The 17,549-nt window shown below is 34.6% G+C and overlaps 1 long non-coding RNA gene across 1 annotated transcript; it reads right to left on the reverse strand.

The window, feature by feature from the left end:
• Positions 1–4,497: 4,497 nt before the first annotated feature.
• Positions 4,498–16,027, reverse strand: LOC150056087 (uncharacterized). The gene is made up of 3 exons (XR_016537285.1): positions 16,008–16,027; positions 4,953–5,012; positions 4,498–4,576 (listed from the first exon to the last, which is right to left on the reverse strand). It is a non-coding gene; the product is annotated as an uncharacterized LOC150056087 (long non-coding RNA).
• Between the last annotated feature and the right edge of the window lie 1,522 nt (positions 16,028–17,549).

Consider the following 17,549-nt stretch of genomic DNA (forward strand, 5'->3'; position numbering starts at 1 on the left):
CTCCAGCCTGTTTATGGGGGCCGTTAGCTTCATAAATTTTATTCCAACCTCTCACTTTCAAAAGATGATTGTGTTTTTTGAGCAAGGTGTGTCTCTTGAAGACAGCAGAATTATGGATCTTGCTTTTTCATCCAACTAGACAGTCTATGCTGTTTAATTGGAGAGTTAAGTCCATAGATATTGTGAGTTGGGATTGAGAAATATTTATTAGTTCCTGCCATTTTTAAAAGCTTTCATTAGTGCCTGTGTCTTTACAGTGCTTGTGGTATTTAGATGGTATGAGTTTTAGGTGCCATTTCTTTCTCTGTGTTACATTTGTGTTGGTTTTCTATGTGTAGAACATGCTTGTGAGTTTTCTGTAATGTTGGTTTGGTTGCTACATAATGTTGCAGCTTTTCCCTGGAATGGAATGTTTTTATTGTTCCTTCAGTTATGAATGAGAGCTTGGCTGGGTACAGTATTCTTGGTTGGTAGTTATGTGACTTCAGAGCATGACATATATCCTTCCAATCTTTTCTTGCTTGCATGGTCTCTGCTGAGAAATCTAGGGTTATTCTAATTGGTTTTCCTTTATAGATGATTGTTCTGCCTGCCTGGTTTTAGGATCCTATCTTTGGTCTCTATTGATCCAGTTTGGATTATAATATGGCGGTGGGAGGTCCTTTTCTGGTCAGGTCTGTTTGGGGTTCTAAAAGCTTCTTGTATCTGGATGGGCCTGCCCTTCTGGATATTTGGGAAGTTCTCTGAGATGATTCCCTGAAGTATTTTTCCAATACCATTGACCTCTTTCTTCAGACCCTCCTCAAAACCAATTAGCCTTAAATCAGGCTTCCTATTTGTATCTTGGACCTCCTGAAGCATTTTCTCATATTTCCTACATTTGAATTGACTCATTTTCTGTTCTTTCTCTATAATAACTAAATTATCTTTAACCCCGGTTTCCTCTTGTTTAGCTATGGCTTCCTCCCTTATTGCTTTCTTTATATTTTTACACTTTTCATTAATAATGTTTATCAATTGCATTTGTATAGCACTTGGAAGACTCTCCTCTAGATTTGCCACTGACTGTTCCATTGCCTGTTTATGTTGCGTGGGAGATGCTATTCCTTGATTTGACATTTTTCTTGAGTTTCTTGTTCTGCCCATTTCAAAATGGGAGCAAGATTAATACTAAACACGATTATAATTTTTCAGATATAACCAACCTGGACCTTTTTAGTTGGCTGACAATAGATGTTCACACTTTTAGATTGGTAATATCCCTCTCTCTTTATTTTGTGCACTTACATACAAATCTAATACAACCACAGATTACCGATTTATGACCGAAACAATAAGCCCCTCAATCCAATCTCTGTTGTATTAAGTCCCTCTGGACCAAGAGTATAATTGAACACCTAGATACACAGCATTGCTCAACAACCATCAAATGTAGATCCATGCATTATAAGAGTTGAAGGATGAACAGAGGACAAGTGATAGAAAAAAATATGAAAGACAACGAGGAAAGTACGAAAAGAATAATGCCAGAGTGTAAGAGAAAAGAGGGAGGTAGATATATGATATTTCAATGATACAAATTTTAAAAAGAAAAAAAGAACCAAAACAACAACAAAATAAAAGAAAACAGAACACACACACACACACACACACACACACACACACACACACAAAGGTGGGGTGCGATTCCTCACTATTGTGAGTTCTTGCCAAAGAGATACTAGGGTTGAGAACCAAGTGTTTAAAAAGCAGGTGAATGTATCAATACAGATATCATTTTTATTCAGACTATACCCAGAGCTGTCACTGTGTTTCTAGGAATGACCACAGTGACAGAAGGAATGTGGGAAAAGAGAGGAGAGGAAAAAAAAAAGGAATGAATCATAACATTAGAAAAAAAGGTGTAGGTAAAATGCCTAAGAGAAAATAGGAAAACCTAAAAATGCAAATGAAAATGGGTAGAAGAACCAAACAACAACAACAACAAAGGGTATTCTTCAGTTTGTTTGTTTGGTTTTTTTTTTTGGCATGGGGGCAGAATAGGAAACTTGTGTCTCCACTAAATTCAGATCCAAACACTTTACAAAGTCTTTTTCTCTTGTCATTTGGCTTTGCGTTTTTTTTCGGATCAGATTGCTTGATTGGAAAAACAAAGCTGAAAGATGCGTGGGCGGCTTTGTTTATCAGGTCTGTGGCTGGTGAAGGGGACGGACTTGAGCAGTGCTGGGGCCAGATTTCTGGCTAAGTGATCTCTGGGAAATCTCTTGCCAGTTACTGGCATCCCCTCTCACGTTCCAATTGCTTTGGCTGGGTCTTTGCCAGCAGTAAAGATGGCGCTGCTCTCAGCTTGTGGGGGAGGGGTTTCCCTCCCAATGACATTCTGGGAGCAGAAGTGGAAACTTCTCCTCAGAGGTAGTCACAAATTGCTGGATTCTTCGGTTCCATGAAGCTGGCAGGTCTGTGCATGGCCGGGTGTCGGCTCTGGGGTTACACAGGCTCTGTGTGGCTCTGTCTGCAGCCAGTGGGTCTGCGGCCCTGTGAAGCGCTATCTGTTCTGTGACTGTTGGGGCTCCATGCTGTCTTCTCTCTCTGGTATTCTGCCTTTTTCCTCTCTGACTGAGACCTCTGAGTCTCTAAAGCTTACTTAGGATCAATTTTTGCTGCCAGAACTTGAATCTTGGTGGGAGCTCAGTACGTCTCACACCGAACCGCTGCCATCTTCTGCCAATCTCCACTTCTGGCTTTTTCTAAGTATGTGGTACGGAATAGAACTCGGATCTTCTTGTATGCCAGGCAAGCACTCTACCACTATGACAAATGTCTGCCCCTAATGTTAGTTTTATGTTTGTAGTCATAGAGAAAGTTACACATATTTTTAGAATTTAAAAGTATGACAGGAATTTTGAATTGACTCAGATAAAAATATCGGCAGATAAACATAAAAGATTTGGATCATTAATAAAAAAGAAATATCATGGGAAATATGTGTATAATCATCTATTGAATTGTATGTTGTTATATTTTATGTATGGTGACCTCCTGATATAAATAGAAGTGAAAAGAGTAGAATTCAACCTGAAACATAAACACCTTGACAAATATTTTTTGTCTCCAGCCACCAAAGCAGTTTTATAAAGAAATTGCTCTTTGACATAAACAGTAAGAAATAGTAATGTATTTACTTTAAAATAAATCACTTTGTTGATCATTCTAAAGAACTTTGTCACCAAGAAGTATAACTAATTCCTACAGATGTGTAATTTACTCATCTCTTTAAGGCAGAAGATAGTATTTTCAGTTATGCCCTGTGTCCTACATAGTTTCAATGTTACATTTTTCCTAATATATGATTTGTAGAGTTAAAATACACACACTAGTATGCTTTTAATTTATATATGTATAATTGTTATAAAATTACTCTTAATGTATTGATAGGATATTAAACATATATATATATAGATATAAATATTTTTGCCATTAGTAATATGTAAGGTTATTATTTAAAACATTTTCTTTAGACTTGGGATGTGGCTCATTGGAAGTTCATTTACCTTCCATATATGAGGCAAAATGTTTGATCGCTGTCACCACAAAAAGCAAACAAACAAACAAAAAAAGAACTAAGGAAACCATTCTTGAACCTTACATCTGGAATTATATGATACTGATATTCAATCTATTTTAAATGTTTTGTATATTTTGTTTAATAAAGTTCCCTTATATATTTATAATCAAATCAAATCCATTTTAAGACTCATTTACTAGTAAAAGATGAAATACCAAGAAATATAATTTCATTTGGCATCACTCAGTAAATACCATTTTTTCATTTCGTAGAAACTTCTCAAGAAATGTAGAAAAGCTGTCAATACTAAAGTATAAACATAAAAAGAGAAGTAGGTAGACAGATAGACAGATGAACAACTACAGAAAAGTAGACAAGGAGGAAGAAGAGGAGAGAGAGAGACAGAGGGACCTTAAATGTGTGAAATCTATTACCAATAGAAAGTACATGAGATACAATTTACGAAAGAAATTTGAAATTGTACAAGAAATATTATGATATTTTGTATTAATATTTATTGGCAAGAAAAGAGGGAAAGAAAAGTGTGTGGTCTGTTCACAATGTTAAGATCGCAACTTCTAGAGAATTTATTCCCAGATATTTATATCTATTGTTAAACTACAAGAGATACACATATATGGATAACATACTTATTTTTACAATAAGTCTCCTTTCTTATAGGAAGCAATATTGAGAATAATTTCTCCTAAACAGCAACAACAAAATACAACATATTTTGACAACGGAAACTGTGGAGGATTCTGGAAACAAAGAAATGTGCTGCCCAGAGGAAAACTGCTCAGGTTCTTTCTTCAGTTTTGTGTGCTCTACTTTTTTTGTGTGAGGGGAAAAGTCAGCTAATGTAGCATGCACAAAACAACAGAAAGGAACAATAATTGCCAAAGCGGATACTAGCTTCTTTAATACTTCATGAATATTTGAACTCTTTAACCTCCACCTGTTTTTCTTTTCCCAATTAGAGATACCGAAGCTTTTATTTCATTCTTCAGACTTGGAGAAACAAAGAAAATTCTCACATTAGGTTTCTACACTTGTTAACAGCTTATAGTATTATTTTAAAACATTTGGAAAAAATGAAAAAAGGAATTGTTAATAAAGCCTACATTTATTTATTTAAAATATTTTGAGTTAATAGGTATTTGTAATATGAAAGGGGCTTCATTGTACCAATTCCATACATCTCACATTATACAACTCACTCCTTCTGCCAAATTCTCATTCCTCCCCTCCCTCTAACATGTTTCAAGGAGTGATTGGAGGAATTAATTATGTGCACGAATATGACCTTGACTTTCTTCAACCTCACTATCCACTCTTCCTACTCCAGCTTTCAGTCCTCCTAAACACTGCCCACCCTTTTACATACCTGTCCCATTATCATTATATCCTCCTCTTCCTCCTCCTCCACATCATTATCATATTAGACCTGCAAATGAGTGATAACATGTAATATTTGGTTTGGCTTTTGGGGAGTGGCTTATTTGTTCAAAACTACGACTTCCAGATCCATAAACTTTCCTAAAAATGACATTATTTCAATTTCTTATGTTTAAGGAGCATTCAATATATATTATTCATTATATATTTTCTTCATTTATTCCTTGGGTTTGGGGACCTCATTTGATTCCATAATGGTATGACAGAACCAAAAGGTAGGTCAACTTTCTAATTTTTGTTTGTTTCTTCAGTATTGGGGCTTAATATCAGGTTTGAATTCAGGGCCTCACACTTTCAGCTTTCTGGTTTATTGCTTGCACTGGACCACTTGATCTTTGCTTCAAGTTACAGCTAGTTAATTGGAGGTAAGGGTCTCTTGAATCTGCTTTATGCTGGTTTTGTACTTTGATCTTCTGGTCTTAACTTCCTGAGAAGCTCAGACCATAAGCATGAGCCAGATATCCACTCAATATTTTTTTTTATCTTTAGATCATTTTGCTCTCAGCCACAGATTGTTTAAAAGTGCATTTTCAAATTTCCACGTATTTGTGATATTCCCTCTTTTATTCTTCTCTTTATTTCTGATTGTAAGTATTTAATTAAACAATTAAAACTTGTTTTATATAATCTGTCCTATAAGGTTTTCTTTGTGCTTATTCTAGGAATGGAATTTTGTTGTTACTGGGTTAGATAATCTGTGTAATTCTCTGCAGACTATTTCTTAAAAATAATTTTGTTCCAGTATGTTGTTTTCTTTAAAAATGTTTTCCTTATATTAAATCCTTCAGTAGTTGTACAAAGGAGTTCTGATTCAACAAAGAGGTTATGAGTACAATTTATGTCTTGGACAATTTCAAACCTTTCAACATTGTCACCCATCCCTCCATACTCACATCTTCCCTCACTCCTCTTAACTTTATAGGATGTAAATTGGATTCTTGTCCGCATTTTTTCCTCTTCTCTTTATTGTTAAAACTGGTTTTGGAAGTTCCTTATTTTTAATGTATTACTGTCTATCTCTTCCTTTAGTTAGATTAATATTTACTTGTGCATTTCAGTGCTCAGATATTGTTTGCATACATTTATAACTTCTTTATGAATTGATGCTTTTAATTTTGAAATGCCTTTTGTCCTATAACTATTTTTATTTTGTTTTAATTTAAATCTCCTGCTTTGTTTTGTTCTGTGTTTATAATGGAATGAACATTTTGGATGTCAACACTGTCATATCACTGTATATACTTGCATACAACAGTCAGCATAGAGAGTAAATAATTGAGCCTTGATGTTTTCAAAAAATAAGTTTTTTTACTCTGTGTCTTCTCACTATAATTTTTAATGTATTTAAGTGAGAAGTAATTGCTGATAGTGAACTTACTGTCATTATTTTGTTAATAGTTTTGGCTCTTTACTTCTGCCCTCTTTTCCTTTCTGCAGAAGAGACAGAAGATGAAGTGTTGGTGCTTAAGCCACAATATGTAGTCAATTGCTTTATGAGAGCACAGGGTGGAAAAATCTACCAATTTTCTCATCCTGAAACACATTGCTGCAGCCCAACTGGAACTTCATGAAGCAGAAGAAAATGACTTTCTTTCTGACTTTCTTTCCCTTTGCTCTGTTAGTGTCTTGTAACAACATTCTTTGATTTGTTTCTCCTTTTCTCTTGTGTTAATACCATGAGACAACATGAAATAACTTACAGTTTCACCAATGTATCTTCGGTTTATGATGATGTCTTATTTTCAATCTCATACACTTTTACTTCACATATATACCTTATATTATTGTCAATACTTCCTTTTCCTCCACAAAATAAAATAAAACCTGGGAATAGTTGGTGCTTGTTCTGTCTTTTCCTCACAGATAGGAGAAATCTCTCAGGAATTTAACATTCAAGTCTTCTTATTTATTTACAAACCTGTTTCTTGGCTCTGTTTCATAGTATATCACTAAATACAACTTCGAGGAAAATCTGCACATAGAAGTTTATAACTCATTTTGTGAAAACATATTTCTTTTAAATTTAGGAGTTTCTGGATTTTAATTTGTCTAATACCTTTAGCAGAATCTAAGCCAACATTCAAATGTATAATTTTATTCCAGAAATATATGTAAATATTCACAAAAATGAGATCTATCAGAATTATATAAAGCTCTTACATAATTCCATATGAAGTCTTACTGCAATAAATTATTTTAAAATTTTTGTTATTTGTGAACATTTTTATGCTGAGCTCTTTGGGTTTTGACACTTGTTAATTAGTTAAGCTAAGTCAAGCTAAGTCTTGCAGTCCAGTCTAAGAGTCAGAGGGAGTAACTACAGCTGTCCAAATTCCTATGAACTATCACATATAGCCACCAGTTTTGCACTATCATTTTACTCTTTATGCACTATGTTTCTACACGCTAAGTAGCTATGTCCAGAAAAGGTACTTTCAGAAGAATAGGTATTGGTAAACCAAGAGCTATGAACAGAAGAACAGCTGTGGTCAGCAAGCAGCTTTCAGTGGGTGATCCCTCCACCTCTACCAATGGATATTACAGCCATACTAAATGAATTTAGTCAATAGAAAAACAGCTATGAGAAATGGAGTTCAATCTAATAGGACCATTGATGTTTATGTGAGGGAATCTGAATCTGAAGGATTCTAAACCAAGAGGAGGATTTGATGGTGGAGACATGAGAAGTTCCACAGCATGAAAATTAAGTTTTTAACTAGGCCTTCTCATATCTCATGATATCTGACATGAATTTAACTCATGTGCAAGCATTAAATGACAGTGTAATCCTCCCTGATGTGGAAGACTTCTCTATACTAGATGTGCAAGAATTTTAAATATTGGAACAAGCAATTCGTGGAGCACAATTTACCTCGACAAGGAAACAGAAAAAGCCCAAATGTGGAGCTATGATTTCCTATGAAGACTCACTAACTGCCAAGGGCTTACTTATAAGACTTTTAATAAGTGGATAAGATCTATTTAGACTGCAGAGAGTCAACTTATAGAAATGTAATCATACGTAATATATGTAATATATGGATTTTTCTTTTCCCAAAGAAAAATAACATAGCCTAGCCAAATTGTACCGCAAAAGCAACCCTAGCAAAGCCAAAGCCTATTTTTAGTGAGTAGAGACGATCCTGTTTACCACTTTAGGATATTCTGCCATTAACCTGATCGCCTATGGAGGCAACAGTTTATTATGTTAGAAGTGCAGCATTCTTTGCTATCAGAAACTGAACTACTTTGATTCAGCTCTTCTCAAACAGGTTCTGTTTCTATGCAATTTTAAAAGTATTACTTAATAAACCACTATGGAGATTGATGGAAAATAACAATGGATCATATGTGGGAAAATAAGTTTCTGAAGTGCCTATGGCAATTAATATCTACTGCAGTTATGTTACAAAAACACTTTATACAATATTAGAAACCATTATTAAACTTCAAAGCTCTATACTCTGAGGCTAAAACAAATTATTTCTACAAAATTTAGCTTTTATGAATTTTCTTTCAAACACCGTGATTTTTCTATTACATTTCTGAACTGAATATTGACGTCCAAAATACCAATAAAAGTCTATTGTATAGAAAGATAAACTTCCTATGTCATTTTTTTTTGCTTCTTGTCATACATGCTTTTCTGTGTTCACCTTACATCTGGTAGACATTTATTTGGCTTTGTTTTACCTAACGTGCTTCCATTATGAGAATATGTATGTAAATACTTCTTATTAAAATATAGTGTGTGTATATGTTTTTGTATGTATGTTGGACACTGCTTTATGTTAGTGCTTAAATGATATAAAATATAATATCTAAGTGGTATAAAATAAAATATGGTATATTACACAATTCAAGAATATTTTTGTTTAAAATTCAATGGAAAAATGTCTTTGCTTTATTATTAACTTTTGCTTTATTTTTATCTTTTATCTCTATGTATTGTTGCAACAAAAAGCCAAAGAACCAAAGCTGAAGTCACATATGCATGCATACAGGCTCACACACACATACACGCATGTACACACAGAACCATGTTATATAAGTGTAATGTCAGATTGTTGGGTTCTCCATGGCTCAGCATGACATCTGATAGAAATCCTCATGAGGTAGAGGGCAGCAAAATAATATTAAAATCTAAACAAGTTATTGCTTGATTGAAAGAAAGGACTGAGAAATTTTTCAGATTCGCCTTCATATTTGACCTAATCTCTTCATGCTTCATTGAACTGACTGTAAGAAAAGTTTAGCTGAGCTTCCTGTTAATTGAGTTTGAATATAAAATAACAAATGAAAATGCAGAGTGTCAGAGATAGACTTGTCCATCAAATGATGAATAGATAAAGAAAATTTAGTATATGTATTTCATGAAGTATTACTCAGCCATAAAGAAAGAAAATAATGCCATTGAATGGAAAGGAATTGAATACCATCATTTTAGAGAGAGAACAGACAAGTTCAAGATGTCAATAATAATGCTTATTTTCCTTATTTATGAATCTAGACCTAAATTGATGACAGTTACAGTAATTAAAATAGTAATTATATATGAGTGTGAAAATGCATATTTGGTGAGTCAGTGGGAAGAAGCAGAAGTAAAGGATATTAATGGGTAAGTAGGGCGAAGTTTGCATAATGTACATGTATACATATGCAAAATGTATATGTATATATAAAATGTGTGTGTATATAGAGGCATATGTTGTGTAAAGGTATATACATACAGAGGTGTGTGAAAAATGATAGATATTTGTGATGACAGATTAAAATAGACAAATAGTTGGTACATAGATAGATAGGTAGATAGATAGACAGACATATGCAAGCAGCACAAAGAAACTCTACCTCTGTCTGATACATGGTAAAAGGGTATGGGAATGTAACAGCATAGGTGAATCTGTTCAGGATTTCACATATGCATGTGTGGAATTGTCACAATAAAAGCACCTTGTAATAATAATGTGTACAGATTTTTTAAAAATTTGAAGTAGGGGCAAGGAATGCCCTAGTGGTAGAGTGTTTACCTAGCATGCAGGAAGCCACATGTTTGATTCCTTGGTACCACATACATAGAAAAAGCCAGAAATGGTGCTGTGGCTCAAGGGGCAGAGCACTCTCATTTTCCGAGGACAGTGCCCAGGCTCTGGGTTCAAGCCCCAGGACGGGCAAAAAAATGTGAAGCACACTTCATGTATATTGGATTTCTTCTCTTTTTAGCCATTGTGGAAAATGTTATTCATGTATATTCCCAGTAATTATTGGTGAGTGAGGAATTATATCATTGAATTTGTAACTAACTTTCTAATTTTATCATACTCATTTCTTGTTTTTATCATTTTCTTATGGGTTTGTTTTTAATCATTTACTTTACTGCTCTGTTTTGGTTCCATGATGATTTTTTTTTTTTTGCCAGTCCTGGGCTTGAGCTCAGGGCCTGAGGACTGTCCTTGGACTTTCTCAAGGCTAGAGCTCTACCACTTGAGCCTCAGCACTATTTCTGGCTTTTTTCTATGTATGCGGTACCGAGGAATCAAACCCGGGTTTTCGTGCATGCTAGGCAAGCACTCTACCACTAGGCCAAACTCCCGGTCCCACATGATGATTAGTTTTGTTTGATTTTATATTTTGGTTTCTGGTTACCATGAGATTTACGGTTTTTTATTAAAACCGTTTATTTTGAAGATAGAGTAATTTAACCTGAATTTTTATATACAAAAAAAATACAAAAAGTAAGAAAAGAAAAGAAAAGCTAGTACGTACTAAACAACTATCAATACATCTTGATCCAGTTTGAATGTTTGGCATTTTAACTTGTTACCTATCTTAACACATAATATTTATTTTAGGTGGTTTTGCTTTTAGCATTTATTCAAGTTTTGAACTATTAAGTTGTCAAGTTTCCAACATTAGAATATCTGAATCTCTGTACATAGTTAATTTTAGTAGCTAATTTTATACCTTTTGACATATTCTTATTACACATCAATGCCCTTTATTTACAAATTGAAGAACTATAATTTTTATGATAGTAGGAGTTATCAGTATACATTATCTGGTTTTGTCTGGAAAATAACATTTACTAAATGATATGATTAATTTCTGGATGTGATATAACTTTATCTTTTAAAAGGAGAATTTTAAAATACATATTATAAATGTACACTCTAAATACCAATGAAAATATAAAGCCAAATATATAGGTATATAGTAGCACAGCCAAAACAGTAGTTATTATAGACTTGAAAAGTATAAACCAATAAAATACACAGTAAAATGTTCAGTATTTTGACCATTCTAGAGTGATCAATTGTTTTCTTCTCCTCAACTGGAAAGCAGAGAATTAGTTTTGATCATTAAACTATAATAATTCTTCATAAAATTATTTAAGTCTTGGGTTGGGGATTTAGCTCAGTTAAAGAACATTAACCTGGCAAGTGCAAGGTCATGAGTTTGGTGCCAGCTCTGCGGAGATGGAGAGACAAAAAAAAATTTCATTGTATTAAGAACCTAAAAGAAAATCTAATCCATAGTATAACACTGTCAAGTAGCCCAAATTCAGATATTAGAATCTTATTGCAATTTTTATTATTCTTAAAAAATATTTAATATAAAATAAAGCTGAACATGAATTAGTTTAAAAAATTGTGAGTAAAAGCTATATAAAAACAAATTTAGTTTTTAAAATTCATATTCTTCAATGAAAAACAACTGTATTCTAGAGCTTAGGTTAATACAAATTGTGAAGTTTTCAATTTTATTCTTTCAAAAATGTTATTCTATTCATTAATCAATTAATAAAGTATACCACCAATTGTAAACCTAAGAAGGTAACAAGTTGGGCAGTGTGGCTCATGCCTGTAATCCTAGCTACTCAGGAGACTGAGATCTGAGGATCAAGGTTCAAAGCCAGCCTGGACACAAAAGAACTTGAGACTCTCATCTCCAGTTAACCTCTAAAAAATGGGAAGTGGGTCTTGGCTCCAGGGTAGGGAGGAAACTTTGTACTTTAGAGCTCCAGGACAGCGCCCAGGCCAAATTCAAGCCCCATGACCACCGCCCACCAAAAAAAAAAAAAAGAAGATAACAAAATTTATCACTCAGTGATAATAAACTTATTCAGAACTTTCCTATAGCTGAAAAAATAACCTGCCAATCATAAACTGTGGCTAGAATTCTATTTTATTCTTTTATTAAAGCAAACTACATTAATTAAACATGTCATAGTGCTTTATATGTATATGTATTTCAGTTTGTAACTGCTTGTAATAATTTTATAAATTTCAAACAGGCAGGAAACAAATGAATTCTCAACAGGAATCTTTACTCTTTAGCTTTTCTGATTTCTCTGTGATATTTCTGCTAGAGACTGCAATGTATATTTGTGCTGCATCTTGGTGACAAGCTGACCTTGACCTAGTTATAATGAAATGTGTTGTCACTCAGGCTTGAGAAGCCATTAATGCCTGACAGCCTTGGCTCCCACCAGCGATTTCCAAATCCCTGCTGAGCAAAAATGTCCACTAGAATTATGACTTTGTTTCACTCCTATTCCTTTGGAATGACATCTTAACTAATTAAAAGTAACCTGTTAGATTTCAGTTCTGGCTGTCCAGGAGCCAAAGTTCAGCCCATTAAGGGTTTTCCTATTGACAAGGCAGCAGCTTTGCTTTGTGTGGTTACAACTTTATAGCCGAATATGAAGTGAAATAAACCCAAAATATTCATTGTAAACCCTGAAGGTGACTTAGAAATTTTTTTCTAAATTTATGATTTCCTAGACAATAACTCATGGATTTTGATGGGAAATATATATATATATATATATATATATATATATAAAGTAAAACATCAAGTTAGGGAAAGGTTTTAAAGTAGAAATGATCAAAGATGGAAAGATAAGTCAGAAGGATAAAGTGAATTTCACAAAAGAAAAATATAAGTAAATTTACCATTCTTTAGGATTAAGGAGAGAAGAAAGAGGCCATTGTTAATGTCTGGGAATCATACCTAAGCTGCAATTTTCATCCATTAGCTATTATCATATTTTTAAACATAAAAGAACTAGAGAGAAAAACAAAGAGCAGTTTGAATTAATTCCCATCGTAACACTTTTAAATGCTTTTTTTTTTACAGTTCTAACTCAGATTTAACTTAATTTTATCCGTGATTGCCCTGTGAATATAGCTAAATGGCACAAATACAATAAAATAAAGGAAAAAATGAAAGACCTATTAAAATTAAAATGTATTCCTTCTGAGAGCAGTTATGGAAAATAGAATATATTAGTGATTTCTAGACAAAAGCAATCCATCATGCAAATTACTGTACTGCCTCACAAAGTTTTAACTTCTGCGGAGAGTATTTTAAATAATGTTACATTTGACAAAGAGATGAGAGGATTAGCAAATAATTATTTTGGATCAAGAATTAAAGAAACAGCCTTTCTTTGATGACAAAAGGCATATGTACTTCATAAGGAATACACAGTTAAAAATAGCTATGTCACAAAATACTTGCCATTTATTCCTTTCATTTATTTTTATTAGGATGCATTATTAGTATAGTAGCCTTTTTCTGGCCATTTGTAATGTGTAATACAATATGATAATATAGTCTTATTGCAATGACAAAACAACATGCAATGCATATTGGCATAACTTCTTTTTGTCTAACTATAGCTTAGCTCTTATAAGACAACACTATCTGATTAGCTTCTTCTATAGAGAAATTAAAATCATCAACTACTTCAAAAGGCACTTTCCCTTTGGATCTTTTATAAATACACTTTTTTTTTGAAGTGAAGCAACAAATAAACAATCACTCAAAATAAGCCATTCAAGCATTCAAAATTAACACTTTAGATTTCTTAGATTTCATGCATACATACATAAAAATGAAGTTTAACTTGCCATCTTCTGAGTTATCAATTGACTGGTTAAAAATATGTCAGATTAATAGTAAATGCAACCGTGGTAAAAGCTAATATTCTGATAAATTCACTATTTTCGGATGAGCTAAAACCTTTATCTTTAGTGCAGCCTATTGATGAAATTGTTCATTCATTCACTATTAAATATATTCTTCTCTGGTAAAATATGACTAAAAATAAACGATCAAGAAGTAGATAATTAAATCAGCTAGGATGTCTTATCAAGTGAGCCATGAAAAGTGTTGTATGGCATGCATTCAATTGGAAACACCACTGAAAATGTATCCTCTTTCATGCTCTTAAATGTTCATTTCACTTTAAGGAGGCCCAGCCTGGATCTCAGCATCCTCAACAATGCTCTGGTTCCTTGATGGGAACCACACAATGCTGCTTCTTTTGCAGGGTCAGAAGTTACAGGGTCTGTGGAAAGTGACTCAACTTCTCTGAAGACCAAACATATAAACAGTATACTATCTCAAGTAATTACATAGTACCATCAGTTTTGAACATTATCATAGCTCCTAAATACTACCTTGTATTACTTGTTCTGTTTTACTTCACTAAAGGAAAACCATCATCACAATAAGGTGTAAGCTACAGAATAGGAGAAGCTATAACTTACTTGGGTGAATATTCAGGTTATATAAGTAACAAAAACATCTCAATAACAAAATGCCTGATTAAAAATAGGCAAGAGAACTCAGTAGACACTTACCACAAGACAAACAAATGGACAGCATAGTACAAAACCATGTACATTTTCACTGATCACCAAGGAAAGGGAAATAAAAGTCGCAATGAGATAGTACCACATTCCACTAAGAGTGGTTATTACCTAATTGGGTAAAGACAAAAATGCAGTCAGGGGTATGGAGAAAGTGAAACTGCTGGCATATATACAAATTAGTAATAGATGCAAATAGTGTAACAGATAAATCCATAGGCAACTCAGCATTTTATATTAGTTTAAAATATAAAGCATAATCCAGTTGCCAGTGGCTCATACTTATACACATGAGTCTGAAATCTAAGATTTGAGACCAGCCTAGGCAGGAAAGTCAACGACACTATTATCTCTGATTAACTACCAAAAAGCCAAAAGTTGAACTCTGGTTTAAGTGATCCAGTAACAGCCTTGAGCAAAACACTTCAGGTACACCATTCTGTCCTTGAGTTCAAACCCCTGTATTGGCTGCACATGCATGTGCACGCACATGCACACACACACACACACACACACACACGCACATTAAAATTAAGTCACTTGAATAAATCATTGAAAAATTTTAAATTTCCATAGTAATGAACCCATAGTGACACTTACTGTACCAAACCTAATGCTAATTTCCTTAAAATTTTACTTAGTTTCATAACAAATGAAATTTTAAAGACTACATGCTTAGAGACATATATTTCTTTGCCAAAAAATAAACATTCATTTTGATTTAACCTTTATGAATGCCTTCTGACATTAATTCTTTGCCAACCACTGCCTTACCATTCAATTCACTTCTGGTATTAATTTCCTAGAGTTAGTATCAGATCCCACATTTCAAAAGATAAAGTCCCCAGTAAGGTATTTCCAGTTACAATGGCGATCATCACATTAACCTGTACCTCTCTTTGCTTTTGACAGAGATTCAGGGTTATACCTGAGTAAAGCCCCAATTTCAAGTTTGATTATTTGCACAAAAAGCTTGCAGATTTCCATAAGGTTGCTAAATGTTAGATGACAGTTTTGCTATAACAGATAGTTTTAAAATTTCCTTTTCATTTATACTCTGCTTTTTAAAAAGTCAGGCATGAACTTATCAAATAATAACATTTGAAAAGTCATTATAGCGCTATGTATGTTCGTTTTTCCATTTTGATTATTTATATTTCTTTTTTTTTCTGCCTGGGTTTTCACATTTGTTGACTTTTTTTTTTACTCACAACCTGTTTTTCAATACAATTTACCACCCCATCCCATTTCTTGTCTAATTATACAAGTGCTAAGTGTCAGAAAGTTCGGGAATAAATACACCAAAGAAGGAAAACAAAGCCAACCTGTGAGACTAAGTTACATGGTCACCCGTGGCTGTCAGCAGCTCCCGCAGGTAATCCTGGATGGTGCTGTCTGCTTCCTCATCAAGGGAAAGCATTTCTGAGGACATCCTCAGGGTCTGTGCCATTGAACTTATCACCAAACATGGTGAGGAATGTGGTGAAGTTGTTGGGGCCTGACCTCCATCTCTGAGGCCTGATTCTGGCTCAGTGGTGATTAAAGGGCTTTGGCCAGGCATTCACTCCTTGCATACCTCTCTTAAGGCATCTCTGTGTACCCGTGACTCAATTGAGCCCCCCGCAGCTTCGCGGGTCTGGAAGCGCAGGTCTTGCGCTTTCCTGCACCTGTCCCGCCCAGTACCTGAGAGCCCCACCCAGACCCTTAGTGGTAGCACGGTGGCCCTCTTCCTATTGGCTAGCTTCTCAGTTCCCACCTTCTCCTACCCCAACAGTATATAACTAATTGTCTGACGCAATAAAGAGAGAGATGAGAGAACAGCAGATCAGATCAGCAGAGATCAGCAGAGAGATCTGATGCGCTTTCATGGTCAACACTGCTTCTGACTCAGTGTGGTTTTTTCTTCCCCGGTAATTGGGGGAGGGCTGGGTCATCGATACTTGCCATCTCGCTCGGCTCCCAGGGGACTACAGGCTGGCCCTGTGTGTCCCTCCCACTCCCGTGTTGCTGCCCCAGAGAGAAGCAACAGAGCCTCACTGATACTGGCATCCAGGTCTGCATCAGTTGGGTTCCTCCCTAGAAAAGCAAGTCTTCCCAGTGGAAACCATCTCGGTTCTGGTCAGTCATGTTGAAGGCCTCTTTGAACTCCTGGATCTGGGAATGGTCGTGGCGCGCTGAGGACGTTTCTTAGGAGTCTTTGCCCTGGCCTTTTTGCTGACTTGGTGACTGTTTAATTTCGGGGTCAGGTACCAGATCCCGGGACACTGGACTAGTGTCGGCGACTAACGTTGCTGTGGCTGGACAGAGGAGCACCGGTAGATTCAGCCTCCTGATTAATAAAACTTGATTTTGAAGAAAATAGATGGCAAAGGCAGATATGAAAACACTTTTGTAAGTTTTCTAGAATATGCATCTCAAAATCAGAGTTAAAACCTATTTCATCGTTCAGAGAGAAACTGACTTAATTCATTTTCCTGTTGTAGATTGAGGAGGATATGTTAGAGTTTAGGTGATTAATAATATTATACTATATGAAAAATGGAATGTAAGAAGGTGCTTTAACTTTTTATCCAAATAAGATTTATTGTAACATATTCAATTGATAAAAGGTACTTGATGTTAACCTCTACATTTATTGACTTGGGAAATTCTTTTGCCAAGGCAAGTTATAAAAATAACTCAGGATCTATTTTAATGTAGCTAAAAGGTTTCATTTCTAAGAAGTCATTTTTTTCCCTTTCCTTCTGGACATCAATTCACAATGGTCTGTTTTAACTTGAAGTCAGTCCTGTATAATGCAAGGGCCATATCTGCCCTTTAAAGACGTTTCCCACACTGAAACTCTTTGACTTTAAAATATATTTATA

Source organism: Megascapheus bottae, chromosome 12, assembly GCF_031878675.1.
Source record: "Megascapheus bottae isolate mThoBot1 chromosome 12, mThoBot2.hap1, whole genome shotgun sequence".
Taxonomy (NCBI): Eukaryota; Metazoa; Chordata; class Mammalia; order Rodentia; family Geomyidae; genus Megascapheus; species Megascapheus bottae.